Genomic DNA, 24,730 nt, shown 5'->3' with positions numbered 1-24,730 from the left:
AACCCACAAGAGAGGATTACAATGCCCATTTCACCTGTGGGGAAGTTGAAGCTCAGAGAGAGTCAATGCTGTCACACAGTTAGCATCTCACAGAGCAAGGATCTACATCAAAGTTCAGCCTGAACCCAAACTCCATGGTCTGTGTATCTTCTATACTGAATGCATTTGGTAAGATTGACATAGCCTATTGCTGCACTCCTTAGAGCTCTGTTCTGTCCCGTTTATTCACTCAGAAAATATTGAATGCCTCCAATGTCCCAAGCACTGTTCTGGATGCTCAGAATAAAGAACACAGATGAATACAGCACTTTTTTATATTATATTATATTATATTATATTATATTATATTATATTATATTATCCACGATCTCATGGAGGGTTTAGTTGAGTGAGAATATGTGGTACACAAATTATCACATGGATAAATATATAATTATAACGTGTATTACGTGGTATTACAAAAAAAATAAAGCATGTGATGAGAATATAACAAAGGGATCTTGTTTAAATTTTGGAACCAGTACTCTTAAGGGAAGTCTGTAATGAGGAACTAACGTTAAAGATAGGTCCCCTGCTACGGGTTCACCAGATGAAAGGATGGGAACGGCATCCTGGGCATGAGAAGTAGCATGTTAGCAAGCTCTGTTCTGAGACAGTGACTGGACCTGGGTAAGCAGGACTAAAGAAGGAGCTGTGCAATGTAGAAACTTACGGGCTTTACCAACTGTAACTTATATTTCTCTTCATTTTGCTCTCGGAAATTCTACCTGTCCTTCCAGGCCCTGATGACGTCTATCTTACTGTATGAAACAGTTATGCCCTCTCACACCTATGTTGATCTCTTCTTTCTCTGGTTACTTGTGCATATATCATCATGCATTGCTAGCAAAAATGTTCACGTGTGAAACTAGAGCTCCTTAAGAGCAGAAGCAAGGTCGTATAGTCCTCATCACATAGAGCAGATGAGTAAATACCTTCTAAATTTAAATATGAACTTGAATATTGTGATAGGCCCTCTCATGCTGGGGGATTTAGATACAATTAATAGCCATACCTTTTACTAGAAACCAAAGATGATTTATATGAGATCAGTGGCTTGGCTTCATTAGCAAATCTATATCTGAATGCCTGAGGTGAAACTAGGTGGAATAAATAACATTGAAATGCTATGTAAATGTGAAATACTACATAAAGAACAAAGCTAAAGATATATTGTTATGGAGTATTGAGAATTAGCAAACACCTTAGCATCATATTCTTTTGAAGTTAATGTGTAAATACGATATGCTTTAATAAAATCGAATTCATGCTGCAAAGACTGAAAAAAATACATGGAATTTTAGATCATCCCTTATATGGGAATAATTCAAAAGAGCAAAGACACAAATAAGTAACTTGTGCCAAACTTAGAAAGTTTGTCTTCAAAAACCGAGTTCTAATACTGACAGCAGATTGTGATCACAAAAGATTTTCATGGATGGGGAAACAATAGAAAAGAAACTTCTTGGGACCTTTTGTTTCTATGCCAAAGCTTTGTTTGATAATAGGTAAGATGACCAAGAAAAAGCCTCCCATATTTGAGATTATAATGAAAATATCAATGGGGCTTTCAGTAGTGCTTTTTTTCCTACGAATTATTCTAGCTATTTCATATTTCTTAGTTCCACTGACAACCAACTCACTGGAGACAATTTGGAAATAGCTTCTCACCTTTTTCTCCTATATCTGGGAAGCCTTAAACAAGAACTCTCCTTTAACTCTTTTCTAAATAAGCAGGCATCTTATAACTACAGCACGTTTATAAAAGCTTCTATTGAACAGTTTTAAAATGGCATTTACTGACAATTCATGCAGTCTCTGTAATTCTGAATTTATAATATCTTTTTGGTTTATTTTATAAATTTATAAATGTATTATAAAAGAATATTACGGTGCAAAGTTAAAATTTATGACCAACCAGAAGATTCTATCAAATTACGTGTAATGAATTGATACACTTCTCTTCCCCTCCCAAAATAATACTGCTGTATGATTTGATAGTGAGCCTCTAAGAATAGAGAAACTACCGGATTTCAACCAATAGTAATGCAGCTCTTATCCCATTGAAATCCATCTTCCTAGTCGCTTCTGACCTATTAAATCTCTATGGTAAAACCTGATGAATGCTTCTCATTTTCAGTGTGCTAATGATTCAGTGCTTCCCCTTCTCCTCATGTTCCCCACACTAATGATTAATCTGTAGTCACCCTCTTTCTGCTTTCTCTCCTAAGTTCCCTCCTTACCTCCTATCAAAACATACCTAGCATGTGTCTCATTTCCTCAGTAGAAAATAACCTGACAAATGACTGATAAACAACTATGACACAGGGTGATAGATCCAAGAATGTGATAGGTCCAATGGGAAGATATTTGGAAAAATATGCCTTTTGAAGGTGTGCAACTGAAATCCTACTATGTAGGTCACTCTTTTTATTCAGACATACTATTGGTTCCACTGAAAGATTAATAGTTGAGCATCTTTGGAAAAATTTGACAATCTTCCTACGTCATAATTTCAGCAATACTCATTGAGAGGACATCACTGTCACTTGTAAAATAGACAAATCTAAAGCCCATCAAAAGCTACTCTTTAATATGGCAGAAATGGTCCCTAAAGGTTGCCTTCTAGATTATATAGCTATTTTAAATATCTGTGAAGATCACTTGAATCAGTGTATTCTTATATTGACTCAGCTACCGACGCTTTGGTCAGATCCTTTGTCAAAATATGTGCCAGTTTATGTCCAAGGTACTGTGATAGAAAGAGATGAATATTCACCATTCAATATTGACTAGATTGGAGGCCTTTCCAGTCTAGCGAAGGGAACTGATATATAAATAGATAAATAGTGGGAATTTAGGATGGGGAAGGGAATAATGTTTTTCTGTTGCAATTACCCAGAGACACTTTTGACATAGATGGCAGCATACAAAATTACCCTGAACTCTGTGAACATGAAAAGTCCTATAGAAATCCAACATACTATTAAATCATCATATATCTTGTATATCCTTTCTGGTTTATGTAATATGTAAGCTACATGATATACGTTATTTAAATTATGCAACATTTAGCCTTATTTTCTCCACTTATTCTAGAGGGTCTTCTGAGTTGAAAGACATGTTTTGAAAAACGTTTGCTCATGATCCTGTCAGTTTTGGATTACAGTAAATGTTTTAATTCCAAACTACTGCAAAAAAAAAAAAAAAAAGAGAGAGATAGAAAGGCACCACATGTTATTTAAGGGTTAAATTAATTATTTAACTATGAGAAGTGATTTTACAACAAGTATCATTTCAAAAGAGCTGGAATGTGGTCAAGATTCCTCTCCACGGGGTTCCATAATCACCTCTCCACAAACCAGCCTTCCTCAAGGCCCAGCTTCAGCTGTGCTAATGGTGACTAAAACCTCATTTCATGCCATATTTTAATGGTAAAACATCTTTCTGGCCTTCAGAGTTATCATTCTGCAAGGTGGATTCAATTCAGTGCTCATTGACTGGGTTCACTGTTATCTAATAGTATCAGATCTCTATCAAATTTGATTAAATATAGATAACATCCATTCAACAAATATTTATTGGGTGCCTTCTTATGTATAGGGTGGTGTTCTAATCACTGTAGATAAAACATTACTTCTGCTATCATAAAACTTATGACTCACTGGGAGATAGAGACAAGCATATCTATGCTTACGGGACAGTGGCAGGTGCTATGGGAAAGAAAGATGAAAGGAGCGATGAGGACAGAGAAAACGGCATGTAAATTAGACCACAATAACTGGGAACACTTCTCTGAAGAAGTAATGCTTGAGCATTATCCTGTCTAAAATACATAATTTGGTTGGATGAGGGCATGGTAAGGGTTCTCCACTTGAAATAAAATATACAGTTTTGTCCCTAATTAGCATAACCAATTAAGAGCTGAAGATGGATTGAATGCATTTTGAATATATTTTAATCTATGTGGTAAAATAATCTCTTTATAACCTACTCTGCTGCATACTTTAAGTTATTAAGTCAAAATAAATATGTAGTTGGAGATCACATGGCCAGTGTCTGGGAGTTGGAGTGGTACTAAAGCTGAGCCTTTTGATACTGTATCTGAGTCTATTTTAGCCTCTATTAGGGAACCAGCAAGTGAATTGATAGATCTAGGGAGATAAGGATGGAAGTGTCATAAATTGTCCTTATCTTTCCCCACCGTGTCCATTGTTCTTCGTTAGGTCTTAGTCTTTTTCTATAGCGTTTTTGAGGAGGTGAGCTTGAAAGATTAATTCACTGTCTGAGGAAGACAGACATAGGAGAGATGAAAGGCAAATGCTGCTTAAAGAAAGGATTAAACAACCATAAAGAACTCACCTCTCCTCTTGTTGTATAGAATGCAGACACCATTCATTTATACATTTAATATATTTACTTTATGGACCATATACTATGTGGGCAAACTCTCTGCTGGGATTCACCGATGAATCAGACATGCTCTATGCCTCCCTGGGCTCATGGTTTAGCAGAGAGAACTATATTCACGTCAACGGGTGTGATAGGAAGTAATTGGCCTATTGGTTGATGTATGCATGGGTTAGATGAGCAGGAGCAAGAAAAGGAGACCTGGAAAGACTTCTGGCAGGAGGTGATGCTTGAACTGCTTCTTGAAAGCCAAAAACTGAGGGGCTTGTCCTGTGGCTTAGTGGTTGAGTGCACGTGCTCCGCTACTGTCGGCCCGGGTTCGGATCCCGGGCGTTGAATGACACCACTTGTCGGGCCATGCTGAGGCGGCGTCCCACATAGAGCAACTAGAAGGATGTGCAACTACGACATACAACTATCTACTGGGGCTTTGGGGAGAAAAAGGGAAAAAAGGAGGAATATTGGCAATAGATGTTAGCTCAGGGCCAGTGTACCTCAGCAAAAAGAGGAGGATTAACATGGATGTTAGCTCAGGGCTGATCTTCCTCACAAAAAAAAAAAAAAAAAGCCAAAAAGTGAGTAGTTGTTCAACAGGCTGATGATGGCATTTGGGGCCATGGCAAATCATGAAAAAAGGAACAGAGCTGTGTGGCAGTCTTGGTCACGGGTCTTGAGGTATGTATGAGTTGGGAGAGGAGATTTTCACAAAAGGGTGAGGGAAAGGTCTGGAAAGGCAAGCAGAGACTGAACAAGACCAAACACCACACTGAGAGAAGAGCTTAGTCTTAGTATAGAAGGTGAAAGGAGGCATTAAAATTAGAACAGCTTATTCAAATAAAAACTTGTACACAAATAAAAACTTGTTCATAGCAGCATTATTTACAGTAGCCAAACAGTAGAAACACCCAAATGTCCCTCAATTGACTAATGGATAAACAAAATGTCACCGATTCATAATGGAATGTCATCAGCTGCAAAAACGTGGATAAAGAATGAAAACATTAGGCTAAGTGAAAGAAACCGGACACAAATGGCCACAAATTGCCTCATTTCATTTACATGAAATATCCAGAATATACAAAACCATAGGGACAGAGAACAGATTTGTGGTTACTAGGGGCTGAGGGGAGAAAGGAGCAGGGATTGACCGCCTAACAGGTAAGGGATTTACTTTTGGGATGATGATAATGCTCTGGAACTATGTACCGATGATTGCACAAAATTATGAAGGTACTAAATGTTACTGAAGTATACCTTTTCAAATGGTTAAAATGGTAACCTTTATGGTGTGTGTATTTTACCACAATAAAAATAAAGAAAGAAAAATCTTAGTTTAAAACTAAGGGAGATGGCAGGAATAGCGATGCCATGAACAGTCGTTTTATTACACACATTGTATGGTTACATGTGCAAGATTCAGGGGAAAATGCCTGCTGTTCAAAGCAGAGCAGCCACACACTCCTAATAGGCCTTCTGCCAGGACAAGGAGGTCATTTTGTGTCCCCTTTGTACTCACTATCCTTTGCTAGTACAGCCACTCTGGTACCCCTTTGAGTGTGGGGCCTGGGCCTGTTATATACAGTAGGCATTCCAGAAGCCGACTGCATGTTAATGCCAGAACAGTGGGTTAGTGTTTATTTTGTCTTTAAATCAATATATTATAAATCTAAACCCCTGAGAGACCTATTTCCTTAAGTGGTCCTTCCTCATTCTCTTAAGAGGCCATTCTTCATTTTTCAGTTCAAGTACATTTCCTTTCTTTCTCACGTTATTAAGCATTAGGTTGCATCATAGTTTGTTTTTTCTTCCAAGACAATAATTTGGATAGTGTTTTCTCTCCTGTTGTCTGTATTCTATCTCAATTCCAGAAGAATTTCTAAGTGCTGGTTGGATCATGCTAGCCTCATGTGACCTGTATATACCACATCAATCCAGTGAGTTGACCAAACACATATTCTCCTTAGATTTCCCAATGAAAAAATCGAAGCTCAGGGTAATTAAGTGACATGGCATAAAGAGTAGAGGGCAGAACCTGCACTCAGACCAGGGTCTTCAAGATGAAGATGGCAATGGCAGGCACTCAGCCCCGACCCAGCACTGAGGCCAATTCATGGATGCTTCATCCCAGTAGGCTGAGATCCATCAGCCAGTTTTAGGCCTGATCCTGCACACTGATGTTCTGCCTCTCTCTTCCCTTTGTCATAAACCTCTTACCTTTATTGCGAAGATTCTAACCAGAAATTTGGCCACCCTTTTCTTTTCTTTCTTTATTTCTGTTTTGTGAGGAAGATCAGCCCTGAACTAACATCCACGCCAATCCTCTTCTTTTTGCTGAGGTAGACTGGCCCTGGGCTAGCATCTGTGCCCTTCTTCCTCCACTTTATATGGGACACCGCCACAGCATGGCCTGACAAGTCGTGCGTCTGTGCATGCCTGGGATCCGAACCCAAGCCACCAGCAGTGGAGCGCACACACTTCCCTGGCCATGCTTTTCTACCCTACTCAGAAGCCTCACCCTTAGTCCTTTCTACTGGGTGGTCTCAAGATTTGGGAACATATTAGGTATTCAGAGTGAAGGAAAGTTTGGAACTCATCTTATGGCCTTATTGGGTTTTAAGAAATACTTGTGATCCTGGATATGGTGCATTGTCTTCGTGGCATCAGAACACACAACACTACAGGGATGATCTTGTGGATTGTAATGTATTTTTAACTGCCAAAACTGTAGTTACCATACCACCATAAAATATCACTCACTTTGGATTTATTACTTTTTAAATGAACTTATCGCATTCTAATATGAATTGAACAAGGAAAATATGGTAACTCAAGGTACTTGCTGACTGTGATTGCCTGTGCTGAGGTGGCAAATGTCTTCTTTCTGCTACATTCAAGAATCACAGGCCCCTAAAGAAAAATAAAAAAGAATCACACATCTCTGGGTAAATGAGGCACTCCACACTCTGGTAATGAATTAGACACTTTGGAGGTTGCATTCAGTAAATTCTTGGAGGCTAATACAAATTAATTTTTAGGCTGTGTCTGAATGGCAACATCCGTGGCACCATTGGTAGGTGGTAACTGGTACCAATATATATACTTTGGTTTTAAATGTGATTAAATCAAATTAATTATGTAATGTCTTAGTAATCATAGATTCTGACACTCATAAAGCAGTCAAGGTTTTAATCCAGCCAGCATCAGCATACTTTGTGCAAACTCTTGTTACATACATTATTCTACTAAATCCTTGAAGTAAAGCTATGAGGTAGGTATTTTGCCATTTTTATAGATAATTAAACAGTGTCATAAAAGTTACCAAGTTAATAAGTAAAAAAATAGTACTGGAAGCTAGGCTTGTCTGACTCCAAAGCCCGTTTTCTTAACCACTATTCCATATAAGTATAATTATATTCCATATTTCATATAAGTATATTCCATATAAATCCAGTTACAAATATGTGATTATAAAACTAATCAGCAATATCAGAGACTGCAGTTTCACCACTGACTGTGTAATTCTCTGGCTGCTCGCTGAGTCCCTTATTTCTAATGTTGTTTATCTTTGGCCTTGCCCCATCCCAGAGGAAAGATAAAGCTCTGCTCCTGTTCAGCTTGTGAGAGCTGACACTTTTGCTTTTTCTCTACACAGTGCTTGCATCTAGGTAGAGTTTAAGATCCCAAAGGATGAATTATAGCATATCCCTAAGGCCTGGCCTCCTCTACGAAGGAGACAGCAGTGGGAAAAATACTTCAGAGTGAAATGATGCCTCACAGGCCCACCAGCCCTCTCTAACAAACCCCAGGAGGCCTGTGGACACTCCCGCTGGGCAGTTGGCAGGCTCGGGATGATCTGCGATCCTGTGAGCCTTACGGATAACACTTGTAGTCTGGCTTTGCACTCACCCCGGGGAGAAATCCTGTGGCCTGAAATGTGGAAGCTCAATGAACCTAACGGCTGCTAATCCAGCTGCCATTGGCCTGATTGCCTTTTTCTTGTCTTCCCTCAGTGACAGCACGCCGCCTGGGGAAGCCTGACAATTCCACTCAACTTTCTCCTTTCAGCTTCTCTCTAACCCTCATGGGAGGTGAGAAAGGCTTCAACTTTTCTGTTCGTGCCTGTGGTTCTCCTCAGAGAGGTATGCTCGGGCCTGACCCTCATCCATGAGTCAGTCCTCTCAGCACTGTCTCCACATCATAGCTAGGCTTACCTATTTTGTTTTGTTCTTTGGCTACCTCACACTAAGGCCACTACTTTCTGTTCACATATTCGACTAAGCAGCCTTAAATGTTGAATTGCCACCAAGACACTCTGTTTTTATTTATGCTGTTTCAATATAATCTAACAAACATAGCTCCATGATCTTGGCCCATGAGCTACTTTATCATGGCAAAAGTGAAAGTATTTGAATATTTGAATATTTACCTAAGGAGAAATAGGAATTCCCTACCCTCAGCCTAACAGATTCATTAAAGTGAAATATTCTGACTAATTGTATAATAGTGTTATTTAATTTTTTTTCTTCTTTATGTTTTTCTATTCTTTTTGCATTTAATTTTAAAAAATATTACTTTTACAGTTTTTAAAGCAAAAATTATTTGTAAAATATTAACACACTGGTCTTAGTTTATTCTCATTAGTTTTACATTTAAAAAAATTATAGTGAATATTTATTAGTTTTTCAGAAGAAATTATATACAAAAGCAGTCATTTCTATTCATTGATCTCAATTTTTCTTTTTCAGATTAAAGAGTCTCTTTAGAGGGTTAAACTTAAATCTTTCCAAGGTGGATGCCACATTTTTTAGTTATAAGTAAAGTCACTTTTAAGATCTCTTTATCATCCCCTTGTATCCTTTTCAGAATTTTTCAGTTGGCCTCTGAGTCATTGCATAGAAAACTATCACAAAATACTATTATCTGGGTAGAGAGTAATTTTTCAAACATTATATATTTTGAAAAACATGGTTTTGACTAATTTTCTAGCATGAGTAATAATGCGGTAGAAAAGTTCACATGAATCATCTTATTGAATCCCGTGTGTTGTTTAAATAACTTTTACATACCACAGTATTAGAGGGCCAAGTGGAGACCCAGAAGTTATTTAAGTTTCTACCTTTCAACCTTTTTATCTATGATTAACATTAAGAAATATATTTTATATTGCATCCCAGTATATAGATGCATTTATATTCAAAACTGAAATTAGAGCTTCGTGAAACACCAGGTAACTTTTTCATAAGCAATGCACTGCTATTTATTTTATTCTGTTATGTTGTTTACACCGTCTGCGGCCACATAGGTTGATTTCACAACCTATTAATAAATTGGAAGCTATAACCTGAGTAATACTGTTCGAGTACGATTGTCTTACTTTTCAAAAACCATAGACATTTATTAAAGATTTATGTATATTCTCTGAATTGGTATAACTAGCTAGTGTTAGGACTAGTATTTGAAACGATCTTTTGATTTTCAGCCTAGTGATCTTATTTACTCATACAATAAATTATTTTTGAACACCTAAAAGTATGGGACAGGACATTTTAAGGAGTGTGGTGTTTTCAAACTTTTCACTTACAAAAGCGGATTTCTCCTTCAAATTTAATAAACAGGATAGAACCATATTAAATTAAATTAAAAAATAACAATTGTAGAAAGAATTAGAACAAAATAGTAAAAGGACGAGTACATTATTCTCCACAGAATGTTTATCATTCAGCTTTGAATTTCCATATACATTTATTACTTTTTTATACTTTTATTTTTTCAATTTTAACATCTTCATTGATATTATATAATTGATGTATATTAACCACACATTTAAATTGTACAATTTGATAATTTCGATATATGAAATCATCACTACAATCAACATTTCCATATTTATCATCCCCAAAGTTTTCTCATGGCACTTTGCAAACTTTTCTCTAGTCCCTGCCTATCCAATCCCCTCCCTCTATCCCTAGGCAGATGCTAATTTACTTTGTGTCACTATAGATTAGGTTGCATTTTCTAGACTTTTATCTATTAGGGAGCATATAGCATGGACTCTTTTTTCCCCAGCTTCTCCTACTTAGCGTATTTATTGCAAGATTCATCCACGTTGTTGCATATGTCAACAGTCCACTCTTTTTTATTGTTGTGTAGTATTCTATTGTAAGGATACACCAGAGCGTATTTATCCATTCACATATTGATAGACAACTGAGCTGTTTTCACTTTGTGGGTGATGCAAATAAAGCCGCTGAGAACATTTGTATGCAAGTCACTGTATGTACATGTGCTTTTGCTTCTCTTTGGTTAATCCAAGGAGTGGAATAGCTGAATCATAGGGTAGGCTATGATACGCTTTTTAAGAAATCGCCTGTCTACCTTTGGAGATAAGGGATTGGATTAGGAAGGCAGAGAAAGAAGATCCCTAGCACACCTCCTCCCACGGACACTCCAAAACTACAACTACATATAGAACAACTATCACTGAGAACGATCTGAAGACTAGCAAAACAGATTCTCCACAACTAAGGATGTAAAGAAAAAGACACATCCAGCTAGGAAGAAGGGGTGGAGACGCAGTCTAGTCAGGACGCACACCCCGGAAGCGGGACCTACAAGCGGGAGGGTTATCACAAGCGCGGAGGTCCTCTCGGATGAGCGAGGGGCCGAGCCCCGCATCGGGATCCCCTGCCTGGGGCACCTGCACCGAGAAGACAAACCCTCATGACGTCTGGCTTTGAAAACCAGTGGGGTTTACATCTGGGAAATTCAGGGAACATAGGAAACCAAAACTCGGCTATTAAAGGGCGCGCACGCAAACTCACGCGCTCTTAGTCCCAGTGCAGAAGCAGCAGTTTGAAAAGTGCCTGGGTTATACATGAAGGAGACTTATTGACTAATTTTAGGGTGTGTGCCAGAGGGGCAGAGATCTGTTAGAACTTTCTGCAGGGACGGAAGCACTGGTGGGCCCGATTTTTTTTACTTTCCTTCTACCTAACTGTCCTGCCCTTGGCAGGCGCCACTTCTAACACTCTTCATCTACCTAGCTAGCATCGCTCGCCCCACTTCAGTGTTCCCCTGGGGACCCATCCCAGCTGAGGCCCCTCCAAAGTGGCTCCCACCCCAAGGGGCCAGCCCCGCGCACCAGCGCTCCTGTGGCAATCACATGCAGAAGAATGAAACTAGACTACTTTCTTACACCATATGCAAAAATAAAGCCAAAGTGCATCAAAGACTTAAATGTAAGACCTGAAACCATAAAACTTGTAGAAGAAAACATAGGCAATCAGCGCTTTGATATCCGTCTTCGTAATTTTTTTGTGGATCTGTGTCCTCAGGCAAAGGCAACAAAGGCAAAAATAAACAAAGGGGACTTTATCAAACTAAAAAGCTTTTGCCCAGCTAAGGAAACCATCAACAAAATGAAAAGACAACCTACTGAATAGAAAAAGATATTTGCAAATGATATATCTGATAAGTGATTTATATACAAAATATATAAAGAACTCATCCAACTCAATATGAAAAAAAAAAACAATCCAATTAAAAAATAAGCAGAGGACCTGAAAAGACATTTTTTCCAAAGAAGACATACAGGTGGCCAACAGGCCCATGAAAACATGCTCAACATCACTAATCATTAGGGAAATGCAAATCAAAACAGCAATGAAATATCACCTCATACCTGTCAGAATAGCTACTGTCAAAAAGACAACAAATAACAAGGTTGGTGAGGATGTAATGAAAAGGGAAGCCTCATACAGTGTTGGTGACTATGTACATTGGTGCAGTCACTATGGAAAACAGTATGGAGGTTGCTCAAAAAATTAAAAATAGAAATACCATATGATCTAGCAATTCCACTTCTGGGTATTTATCCAAAGAAAATGAAAATACTAATTGGAAAAGATATATGCACTCCTATGTTCATTGCAGATTATTTACAATAGCCAAGATATGTAAACAACCTAAGTTTCCATCGATACATGAATGGATAAAGAAGAGGTGGTATATGTATACAATGGAATATTAGCCATGAAAAATAATGAAATCTCGCCATTTGTGACAACATGGATGGACCTAGAGGGTATTATGCCAAGTGAAATAAGTCAGACAGAGAAAGACAAATACCATATGATTTCACTTATATGTGGAATCTAAAAAATAAAACAAAACAAAACAGAAACAGACTCACAGATACAAAGAACAAACTGGTGGTCGTCAGAGGGGAGGAGGTGGGGGGATGGGCAAAATAGGTGAGGGGGATAAAGAGGTACAAACTTCCAGTTATAAAATAAATGTCATGGAGATGTAACATATAGCATAGGGAATATAGTCAATAATATTATAACAACTTTGTATGGTGACAGGTGATTTCTAGACTTGTGGTGGGGATCATTTTGTAATGTATGTAAATGTCAAATCACTATGTTGTACACCTGAAACTAATATAATATTGTATATTAACTATACTTCAATAAAAAGAAAGAAATTGCCTTTCCAAAAGAATTTGTTTTCCAAACTGATGATACTATTTTACATTTCCACCAACAACGTATAAGTTCCAGTTTCTCTGCATTTTTGTCAATGATTTATCCTTTATCAGATATATTATTTGCAAAATATTTTCTCCTAGTCTATGGCTTGCCTTTTTGTTCTCTTACCAGTGCCTTCCAAAGACCAGAAGTTTTAAATTTTGATAAGTGTAATTTATCATTATTTTTCTTTTATGGATCATGCTTTTGGTGTTGTATTTAAGAAATCTTTGCCTAACCAAGGTCACAAAGATATTCTCCTATTGTCTTCTATAATTTTATAGTTTAGGTTTTATAATTTAGGTATATGATAAATTTTGAGTACTTAAGAGATGTAAGATATGGATTAAAGCTCCATAGATAGATAGATAGATAGATAGAGATATAGGTGAAAATATCCAATGGTTCAAGCACTATTTGCTTAAAAGACTATTCTTTCCATATGCTCTATTTCTTGGCTCTTTATTCTGTTCTATTGGTATATCCATCTATCCTGATGACAATGACATGCTGTCTTGAAGTCTGTACCTTGTATTCAATCTTGATATAATGTAGTGTTAATCTTCCAACACTGTTCTCCTTTTTCAAATGAGTTTTGGTTATTGTAGTTCCCATGTATTTCTCCACAAATTTTAAAATAGAATGCCAATTTCTACCCAAAAAAAATCCTTCTGTGATTTTACATGGGATTATTTTGATTCCATAGATAAATTTGGGGAGAACTGGCATCTTAATATTTAAGCCTTCTAACCTATCAACATGGTATACATCTCCATTAATTTGGGATTTTTAATTTTTTCCTCAGTAACTTTACAGATTTCAGCATATAGGCCCTTCACAGATTTTTCAGATTTATCCCTAAATATTTTGTACATTTCAAACTATTGAAAATGGCATTATTTTTGTAATTTTACTTTCTGATTGTTCATTGCTAGAAATTATGCTGGATTTTGTTTTTGTTTATCTTATAGCCTGCAACCTGTGTAAATTTACTTATTAGTTCTAGTAGTTTTATTGAAGATTCCATTGTATTTTCCACATAGACAATTATGCCACAGGCAAATTAATATGATTTCACTTCTTCCTTTCCAATCTGAGTGTTCCCCCCGTCCCTTACTATATTTCCCCGGCTAGAACATCTTGCACAGAGTGAAGAAGAGTGAGGAGAAATGATGTCCTTGTCTTTTTCCCAATATTAGAGAGAAAACATTCAGTCTATTACCATTAATTATGCTTCCTGTTACCAGGTAAAGGAAGTTCACTTCCATTCCTAGTTTGTGAGAATTTTTATCAGGAATGGATACTGGATTTTGTTGATTTTTTTCTGTGTCTGTTGAGATAATCATATGTTTTCTATTTTATTTGTTAACATGATTAATTATGCTGATTGACTTTCAAATGTTTCAGCAATCTTGAACTGATGTATCCCACTAGGTCATGATGTATTATCTTTTTAATATATTGTTGAATTCAGTTTGCTAAAATAATCCATAGGTGCATAGTGGTATCCAACGAGAATTTCAATTTGGATTTCTTTTTTGGCTACTGAGGCTGAACATATTTTTGTGTATTTATGTGCCATTTTTATGTTCTCTCTGGTAAAGTGTCTTTGTCCATTTTTAGTTGGGTTATTTTTTTTCTTCTTGTTGAGTTTTGATAATTCTTTGTAGTTTTAGAATGCAAGTCCTATCTTGAATATGTGTTTTGTAAATATATCCCCCCTTTGCCCAGTGTGCTGCTGTTTTTTGGGGAGATTTTTTGTTTGTTTTCTAGTTCTCTAGCAGGGACTTTCACAGAGGAAAACAATTTAATTTTGATTGAATCTAAATTATCATTTTTTTCTTTTGTGAATCATATATTTGGTGTCCTATCTATGAACTACTTAGATAACCCCAGATCATAAATATTTTCTCCTATTTTTTACTCTAGGTTTCATAGCCTTACATTTCACATTTAGATTTATGATCCATATTAAGATAATTTTTGTACCAAGTATGAGGCTTAAGTCAAGGTTCATGTATTTGCCTACGGATATGCAATTGCTTCATCACTATTTGTTTACAAGATGATCATTTTTCAGTGAATTGCTTTTGCATCTTGACAAAAATTGATTGGCATATTGTGTAAGTCTATTTATGGACTCTATATATAGTTCCATTGATCTTTGTGTGGAATACAGTTATAATATCTATTTTAATGTCTTTGCTAATTCTAATATCTGTAGGGTAATTTGGATCAAGCAAATTTGTACTCATTGTGGGCCATAATTTTCTGCTTTTTTTATATTACCAGAAATATTTCGTTGGATGCCAGATATTGTGAATTTTAGCTTGTTGGGTGCTGAATATTTTTATTTTCCTATGAATATTCTTGAGTTTTTCTCTGGGACCAAGTTGGGTTACTTAAAAATAGTTCGGTTTTTCAGGTGTTACTTTTATGATTTGTTATATAGGACCAGATCCATATTTCATCTAGGGCTAATTATTCCACATTGCTGAGGCCAGACCCTTCTGGCCAATGTCCCACGAATAATAATTTTGTCCAGTCTGGTTGATGGAAACAGATCTTACACCCCTCTGTGAGAAACAAGAACTGTTCCTTGTAATCCTTTCCAGTGGTTTGTTCTTTGGCTTCTTGTAGTTTGCTTACATGCAAACGTTGATTAACTCAGCTGAGTTCTCAAGGGAGCGCTTCTGCAGGTCTTCGTAGTTGTTGTTCTGTGCATATCTCTTCTCTCCAGTGCTCTGTCCTTGTGAGCCAGCTCCTATGTTCAACTCAGAGAGCTTCCCTGGGCTCTGCATGTGTACCTCCCCCCGGCACTGTGGCCTGGAAACTCTCTCAAGGCAGTGAGCTGAGGCAACAGTAAGGCTTACTTCATTTGTTTCTTATCTCTCAAGATGACTGTCTACCATTGCTGTTTTTCAGTGTCATGAATATCATTGTTTCACATATTTTCCAGTTTTTTGGTAGTGTCAGGAAGGAGTAAATCTAGTCCCTATTACTCCATCTTGGCTAGAGCAGAAGCCAGAATTTCCGTATTCATTTAATACAATGATATAAATCTTGTATTTGAAAGTAATTGTGTCAAAATTTGAGAAAAACTGAAAAGAATTTCACTCAAATATGCATACATGGAAATATGACTGCTGATTATAATTACATTTAAGGTAAAAAGGGAAGCTTCCTTTTCTAAGGACTGATTTGCTGAGATTTTTTTAAAAGTAGATTTTAATATTTGTTAAAATGAAGTATTTAATAAATTGCACACATTTGTTAAGTAATCATGAGTTTCTTTCTTACTCTCTTCTCAATACCCAATATAACAATGACTAATTAAGTCATTTTCATCAGATTATTGAAAGAAATAGTCAATAGTGTATCTCAATTTTTGAAGCACTTTAATGAAAGTCTTACCTCAAAGTGTGAAGTAAAAAAGAAAAAAAAAAAAAGGAATTAGACTATCTGGAGAATGAAGAGATTTTTTGAACAATGTTTCATAATTTGACAGGGTTCAGTCAGTTGGCAGTTTTTTCTTAACCTAGACTCCGAATAACATCTCTAAAGTGTAAAAAGAAAATATTCAAAATAAATTAAACAGTGCTTAGTACTGGCACCTTAGCCTTTTTAAATTTCACTTCAATTTGTTTTTGCTTTGCTTATATAACTTGAAAAAATTGTAACCAGCTGGAGAGAAAGACCACAGAGGTCTGGAAACATGAGGATGATGCAAAGCCCTACTGTCTTATGACCCACACAGTTACGGGAATCAGAGAAAGTCACTTGCTATTACTTGAGGGATCTGATCACCCTGCCAACTTTAAGCAAAAGGAAAGAGAAAGGAGATATGATAATGAAGAGAAAGAAAAGAACAAAAAATATAGCTTATATTTTTTTTATAATAAGAATGTAGATATTTCACCCAGGAGAACTCTTTCAACTCAAAATCCCTCTAAGGCCTGTGGAACATATGTCACATGTTTAGAGACAGCAGCTGCAATCGTTTTTTCATCAAGTCAGATGATCGTGTTTGGATCGTGTGTCCAAATAGGGATAGTATTTGACCCAGTTTACTCATTCTGCCAGAACCCAGCCTGAACCCCTTCAGAATCTCCATGGTGCTATACAGAAAATAAATTTCTTGTGTATCATACTAAGTTAGCTTGTTTAAAATAGACCTCAAAGATGGTAACATAGAATAATTATCAAGTGGTCATAAATAATCCTTTTTGGTTGTTTAAAAATATAGTAATGTCTTGGAAATATCAAGCATATGTTTATAAAATAGTCCACTGCAAATTACTGTAGCTTCTGGAAATATTACAAGTTTTATGTATTTGTTAACCTTTGGATAGATATTATTGGCCAAATGGAAGAGACCCCAGAAAGTTAGAGTGTGAATACATTTAGAAACAATTTAATATGCTTCTGTTTGAAAAGCCGCTCTATAGAGCAGGGTCTAAATCTCGGCTTTTCCCTCTCAAAATTCACAAAATCAGTCTCAGTATTTTCTGTTTTTTCATATTTTCAATATGTTTATTTTCCAACGTCTCTGACATGATTTTGGGTAACATAACAGATGTAGACAAATCTCAAGAATAAGGAGAAAGTTAATCAGCCCATATCTGCAAAGGAACAAAGGAATCAAAGAAGAGAACAGAAAAAGTACACAAAATCTTGCCCACAAATGCTAGAGGCAACAGCAAAAACTGAAATATTCCAAATTAAACCAACCATTGAATTACATTCAGAATAACATACTACTTGAATTCCAAATATCTTCAGGCCATTCGGTATTTGCTATCACCTAATAAATTAATTAATTATGTCAGTACCTCGACAAAACTATACCTGTTCTGGGAGGAAAACAAGAGATTTCAGAAATTATGGCCCATCCTACAAGTGTTGTTGATATGGTTCATCAGACATCTCTCTGTTATAATATTCTTTTCCTGAATTACATATGGTTCCTACTTTTTCAAAACTTCATGGGATTCCTTGGCAGTTTTCCTCTGTGTGCTTTCCAGTCTGACAGATATTTCCATGTCTACACACTACCGTTAATGGCACTTATGTTTTAAAATAATGACTTTTAAAAATGATGTTAGTAGTGTTTAGAATTACATCATTAATTTTCATGAATAAAATTTTAAATATGAAGAATTTTCAAAGTGAAAAGAGTTTTAACAAAGTCTGTAATTGAAAATATAAAGAAAGCAAAAGAGAGATTCTGATATCAACAGATCAAATTTAGAGGCTGCTCCTTGGACTATCTTTTCTTCATATGATGTTTTGATGGATCAGAGGCATATGACATATTTGAAAATGGATGTCTTATAACATTAATAATGCTACATTGTAAAGGGTACAATATAAAGATTTTAAAATGTAGTCTGTAGTCATTGCAAAACTATTGGCATAATAAATCCATGTGCTGAATATTAAGCATGCAAATTTTTATTGGTATATTTGCCTTACATTTATGTTTTCATAAAAGTAATTCTAATCCTGATTTGGTACTACCTTAGAGAGGTATTTTAAAATTTTTATCTAAAATTAATTTGATTTTTATCCCATTAATGTATGTATTTATATAGGTATGTGTATATATATACGTGTGTGTATATTTTATATATATATATATATAATGGATAGGATATCTCTACTATATCTCCAGATATGGAGACCCCCCCTACACACACATACCCATACGTATCATAAACACTTGCTAAAAAGATGAGAAAGTGAGAAACATGAAGAATTTACCAAAATAAAAAAATAAAAGAACTTTGATAGAGTGCTTCAGTTTCCACAGTATTCAGATGTTAACCATACTTGACAGCACTTACCCCAAGCTGTGTTCTCAATAGGCACTCCTGAAAGATGTCTACTTAGGATTACCCAGTCATCATTGAGGACCTGTCTTTGTCCATTGTGGCTGCTATAACAAAAATACCATAAACTGGGTAATGTATAAACAACAAATATTTATTTCTCACAGTTCTGGAGACAGGGAATTCATGGCGCTGGAAGATTCCACGTCTGGGGAGGGCCACTTCCTGGCTCATAGATGGCTGTCTTTTCACTCTGTCCTCACACGGTAGAAAAGGGGTGAGGGATCTCTCTGGGGCTCTTTTATAAGGGCACTAATCTCATTTGTGAGGCTCCACTTTCACAATCTAATCCCCTCCCAAAAGCCCCACCTCCAAATACCATCACATTGGGAATTAGGTCTCAACATATGAATTTTGAGGGATACACATATTCAGTCCCTAACAAGACCTAAGGCAAATCACTCTTGAATATAACTCCTTCCACTTCCAACTCTATATACACATAACATTTATTTTCAGGTGAAATTATGTTAAATAAGCATTACTGAAGCCCTGAAAGAGACATGTAATTATAAAATTACATGTTAATATGTAAAGGGGTTTCTCTGGAAGTAGGAAAGTAACTCAACATTTTGCCTGGGTAAAGGTGTTGAGGATTGGATTATGGTGTATGTCTATGAATCTCAGGTTTTCCTTTGTCATTAATTGCAGTTAACTCATTCCCTCTAAAGCTGTTTGTCTAGAAACAATAACCCCGAATTCCAAGTCACTATGTCCATTCCACTTATAGTATAGTTACTAAGGATATCCTTTTCTGAAAAGTGTTTACTAAATTCTAAAATAAAGTAAATATCATGTTTCACGTGAGAAAAAGTTGTTGGTAAATTAAAGACTAATATCTATTTTATCTCTCTGTCAATCTATATCAGTTCATTTCAACACATTATATACATGTAAAATAATACATATAATGCAATTAAGGAAACAAAGAACCAAAGAATTACTAAATTGTGTAATTAAAATACAATATAGCAGACAACACATATATGTATCACAAAGATATCCATACATGCACCGCAGTATTTACTGTGGATCAAACGGAAGCCATTGTAGCTTGAAATGGCACATTGGTTTTAAGAAAAATAGGAGAAAAGAAAATATTAACATAGAGTATGAATGTTGTGAGTTAAGACTAGCAATTTGAAGTTAATTTAGAAATTTCTATATTTCGTATATAGTTTGTTTTTCTAGTAAGGTTTGTTAGTTACAATTTTCCTCTTGGACGATCTTGATTGATATGAGCTTATTTTAATAGCAGATGAATCAATTTCATGCTCATGTTTTCTGCTGTGACATACTTCGTGGAATGACTTTTTAAAAGATTTAGTGGTTTGATATACTGCAAAAATGTTAATGGGTAGTATTTCGTCTAATCATCCTATCAATAAGTAAGTTAAGATTTTGTATGCTACACTACCATTTTTTATTTCTCAAAACAAATTTCACATTTTTTTTTCAAAGCAAGCAGCCTCCCTTATTTCTTTTGATAACTGCTACTGCTTTCTGTGCTTGCAACAGAATACAGCTGTCCAGGCCAAAGAGGAAAACACTGAATTCCTCATTGCTGCTATAGCTTCTCTTTCCCCAATATCTCCACTCATTTTTTACCTCCTCTCCACACATTCAGATTAGGAGGGGAGCAGAAAATTTAAATGCTGAAGAATATTCAATAATGGTTTACTCTTTATGTAGCATTGTTCTTTAGGTCACTCAAGGAATTTACAAGACATTTTCTCCTTGACCCTTCCAACATCCCAAGGGCTGGCTGGAAGATATGGTTGTCTTAGGTTTATACTGGGTGAAACAATTTGCTCAAGGTCAAGAGAAGGAACATTTGCCGAAAAGCTGTCGCCCCATGAATTATTTCCACAATGTGTTGTCCTCTATATTAAATAATATGGGATCACTGTCTGAGGGCAACGGGATAACATTGTGATAATGAAGGCACAGAAGGACTTAACATTTACATATTTTTTAAAGAGTTGGAAATGAACAAGATTATTTTTTGCAAGTAATTCTCAAACCTAATGGGCCTAAAAACTTCTCTCAGCCTGCAAAATTGTGTTAATTCTTAACATTTTTTCCAGTAGCACCTGGTGACTCTTCTCACCATCTTCAATTTCTTTCCTTTTCCTCTGGAGGTAAAATCATTGGCATATGCCTGCTGGAAAAAATATAATAACCTTGACTAATGGTTAATGAAATTCTTCTTGAATACTTGAGAGATAGAGGAAAAGAAAAGTAGTTAGGAAATTTACTGATATAGTGGACCAGTACAGATTTCCAGAAGTTTAATGTTATTTGGAATTTTGACATCCTGAATATAAAAGCAGAACACCTTATAAAAATAATAATAATAAACTTTCATTAATTGAAACTGTACTATGTGTCAGGCATGGACCTATGCGTGTAACATGATGTGCTTTTTAGAAATACCCTAAGGTTGTACTTGATCTTTATTTCGTAGGATACAAATCTGAGACACAAAGACTTTATCTTCTCAAGGTCACTCTGCAAATATTACTTGGGCTACCAAAGCATATTTTAATATGTGAGAACTAGATGGTATTTCTAGTATTACTTTACACAGAATATCTTTCTTTACAGTAGCAGTATTGCCTCAAAAGTTTATGTATCTCAGAAGGACTCAAGGCTTGTAAATAATATGATCATTTGGGTCCATGTAGAGGTCATTTAAAACGATCAGTATTCATAATCCAAAAGTCTCATTATCTTAACTATAGTTGAATTTCAAATGAATCCAAGTTGTTTTAAAATTTAAAGTTATCTGTAACTTGCATATTTTGGAGATTCTTGAACTTGAGCATCTATTTAAAAATAGAGACCCTTTTGCATAAAACTCTGGTTATATTTCAGATACTGTTTTCTCAGACATGAAGGTACAAATTTACATTGCAAGCAATGGGATTGCACTTAGGAATGGATCAGTGTGTCCTTTAAAATGCTCCAGAACTCAATTTGCAGCTCAGAATAAAATAAATATTTCTTTTCCTTTGACTATATGTGTACTTATTAAACAACATTTATTTGGCAAAAATCTGCTGTAGGTCAACTATGGATGAGGATCTGGTTTAGGCATTGTAGATACAATAGTGTAAGTTGGTCTCTGTCCCTGAGGAGTTTACAATATGTCTTTCACCATATATTTTTTTAAATGAGTTTGTGGGGTGTGTGAGGTTTGTAGAGTCTCCATGAAGAGTTACCATCAGGAAGAAACAATCTGAAATTCCTTCAAAATGCTGGCCTACTTGTACCACCTTTGAAAATCGCTGAGAAAGTGACACCTACACAGTAATACACTATTTCAATGTAAAAAAGTTATTTTTTTGGAGACTCCAGCCTGGACAGAAATTCTGGTACACCTGCCTGCAAGACTGTCCATTTCTCCAACTTTCTGGAGATGAACTAATGGGCGGAGGGTAAGAAATATCTTTAGGGGAGAATGTAAGTGGATGCCCCAGAAAAGACTGTGTACTTGTTCGTCCCTAAATCCTCACCCCAACATATTATTTTTCCCATTTTGAAGCCCAGTGAGCAGTTTACTAAGTTGATGTTTAATTCTCTGACATCACCTTTAGGCCACCAAAGCTAACTCTCCATTGAAAGGCTGGGGAGGAGATGAGGCAGGGAGGAACGCAGAGCTTTAATGAAACCAACATGGCTTAGGGGTAGGTGTTTAACACCATCCCACCACCATTCACAGAGAAGATGGTCTAGGTCTATAAATGGCAGATGACAGAACCACTCCTGGGGCAGCTGGTACCTGTGTGTGCCTCTGGTTGGGTCTGACAGAGATGAACATTGATTTCTACCAACCCATTATTCCAGACAAAAGTCTAGCTTGACTCAGTCTAGATCTTAGGCAGTAGATGCATCTTGCCTCAAAGGTTTACAAAGTTCTGGTCTTGGAATTGTGCCAGCAATATTAGACCATTACAGCGGATAAATAGGATCTATCTCTCTACAGAAAGCATGGTTTCAAGAGCTCCATCCAACAGCAAGGACTCATGGCAGCACTGACAACTGTGGGCTGAAGAGACATTTGGTGATTTCTAGTGCTGGCTACAGGATAAATTTATAGTCTTCAAGTTCTCATGTATGAGTGCATTATCAGGCACTGGCTCATTTATTTTTATACTAATTCCATAGAGAATAAAAGCTGAGGTTTGGAGTCAGTCAGATCTTCATTCAAATCTGTATCCAAATAGGTCTACCACTCACCTGACCCAGGTCAGAGCAAACCACTTAATTTCTGTAAACTTCAAACACAAAGTGGTAATAATTATAGTAATTACAGCCAACATTTGTGGTTAGAAAGGATCATTACCATATACCATACAACTTTTAGGTGGTAGGCACTCTTCTTGGTTTGGAAAATACACAAGCAAAGAGAAAAGTACAAACTAAGTTATTGAATGGCTTTGAAAACATAAGCAGTCTTCCTGAGATAGTGAATAATTTACTTTGACAACAGTGAAGTATATATAACAGCAACAGAATCATGAAATCTTAGGGGAGCCCCCAAGATGGTGTTATTCAACCAGTTATTCAGAGACAAAATTACTTCTGTGATTTCCTTGACTGAGATTTGCATCTCTGTTTAAACCCTGAAATACAGGGATATTTCAAAAGTAACTTGAAAAATTGCGTAGACTTTAGAGACTAAAGATTCATTTTTTGTCCTGGTCCATTGCTAATTTTAAGATCTTAGTTCCATGGCTCAATCTCTGCCTCAGGTTTCCCACCTATGAAATGGGGGATGTTAATGAAAATATCTTTCCTACTTAATTCACAGGGTTATCGTGAACCTCAAACAAGATAATACATGTAAACGTCTCTGTAAATGTTAAAACTCTGCAAATAATAGTGAATGTTTTTATTTTACTGTCAGCATAAGAAAGAGTCCATTGTTTCAGAAAGAGTGGTTTATTCACTATTCCCTTTAAAACAGCATACACACTTTTATCTCTGTAATTCTTTGCACATCCCTTTTCACTGGCTAGAATTACCCTCACCACTACTGTCTGCTACTTCAAATCCTTATCTTCTTCTTCCTCTTTGAATTCCAATTTCTTCATGAAGTCTAAAAGATCTGGTGAAATTAAGAAAATCAAAGAGACTTGGATTTCAATCCCAACTATGGCTTGATTAAATTATTTAACATTTCTCAGCCTTGGTTTCCTTTTCTATAAAGTTTGGAAATGTGTTTCTATTCTTATTAGGAGAGATTAAACAAGCACTAATATATGTAAATTACTAGCATGTAAATACAACATATGATGTGCTCTTTCTCTCCTCTTGTCCTTTCCCCAAGTCAAGATTTTCTCTGTCTTGTGATTTCCTAGAATACTAATTTTAAATATCAGGGGGCCTTTGCTATTAAGTTATTTTATGTGGCTTTCATATGCTCTAAGCTCACTGAGGCCAGGGACTATGTCTGATACATCCTTCTAACCCTTAGCAGTTCTGAGCACACTGTGGGATCACTAGGAAAATGTCCAGTGAGTCATTGACTTAGTAAGATTAACAACTCATTCTGGTTGTTGACTTAGCTTGACACTTAACTTGACTTTAATTTTGACACTTAAAGTAAGGTGCACAGTGCCAACTTTATTCCCACAGTAAACTTAGGTCCTCCCTGCACCTGATAAGACTATGGCTCAAATGAGACATCAGGAGCCTTGTGACTTTCACAGTGGTGAGCCCCAAATAATGGGATAGGCTTAACCATCCTGATAAGACTGTTGTGTTGGTTGTCCTTGAGGATACAGAAGTTTTGGGATGAAAGAAGGAAAGTGACAGATGAAACTGGTGAGACCTCCCACCGGAAAAGGACAT

At 36.2% G+C, this 24,730-nt stretch overlaps 1 long non-coding RNA gene across 2 annotated transcripts in view; it reads left to right on the top strand.

Annotated features, from left to right (window-relative positions):
• Window positions 1-24,730, top strand: part of LOC147916680 (uncharacterized) — a 65,507-nt gene that overhangs the window by 11,286 nt on the left and 29,491 nt on the right. The window contains exon 3 of one of the 2 annotated variants that reach the window (XR_015552717.1): window positions 8,460-8,949. The exons of the other annotated variant lie outside the window; for it this stretch is intronic. This is a non-coding gene — a long non-coding RNA (uncharacterized LOC147916680). Of the gene's footprint in view, window positions 1-8,459; window positions 8,950-24,730 lie in introns of those variants that run through there. 2 annotated transcript variants of the gene reach the window in all.

The sequence above is a fragment of the Ceratotherium simum genome, chromosome 7 (assembly GCF_057802395.1).
Source record: "Ceratotherium simum simum isolate JZ-2026a chromosome 7, ASM5780239v1, whole genome shotgun sequence".
Classification (NCBI taxonomy): Eukaryota; Metazoa; Chordata; class Mammalia; order Perissodactyla; family Rhinocerotidae; genus Ceratotherium; species Ceratotherium simum.
This window is presented reverse-complemented; position numbering and strand designations above follow the sequence as displayed.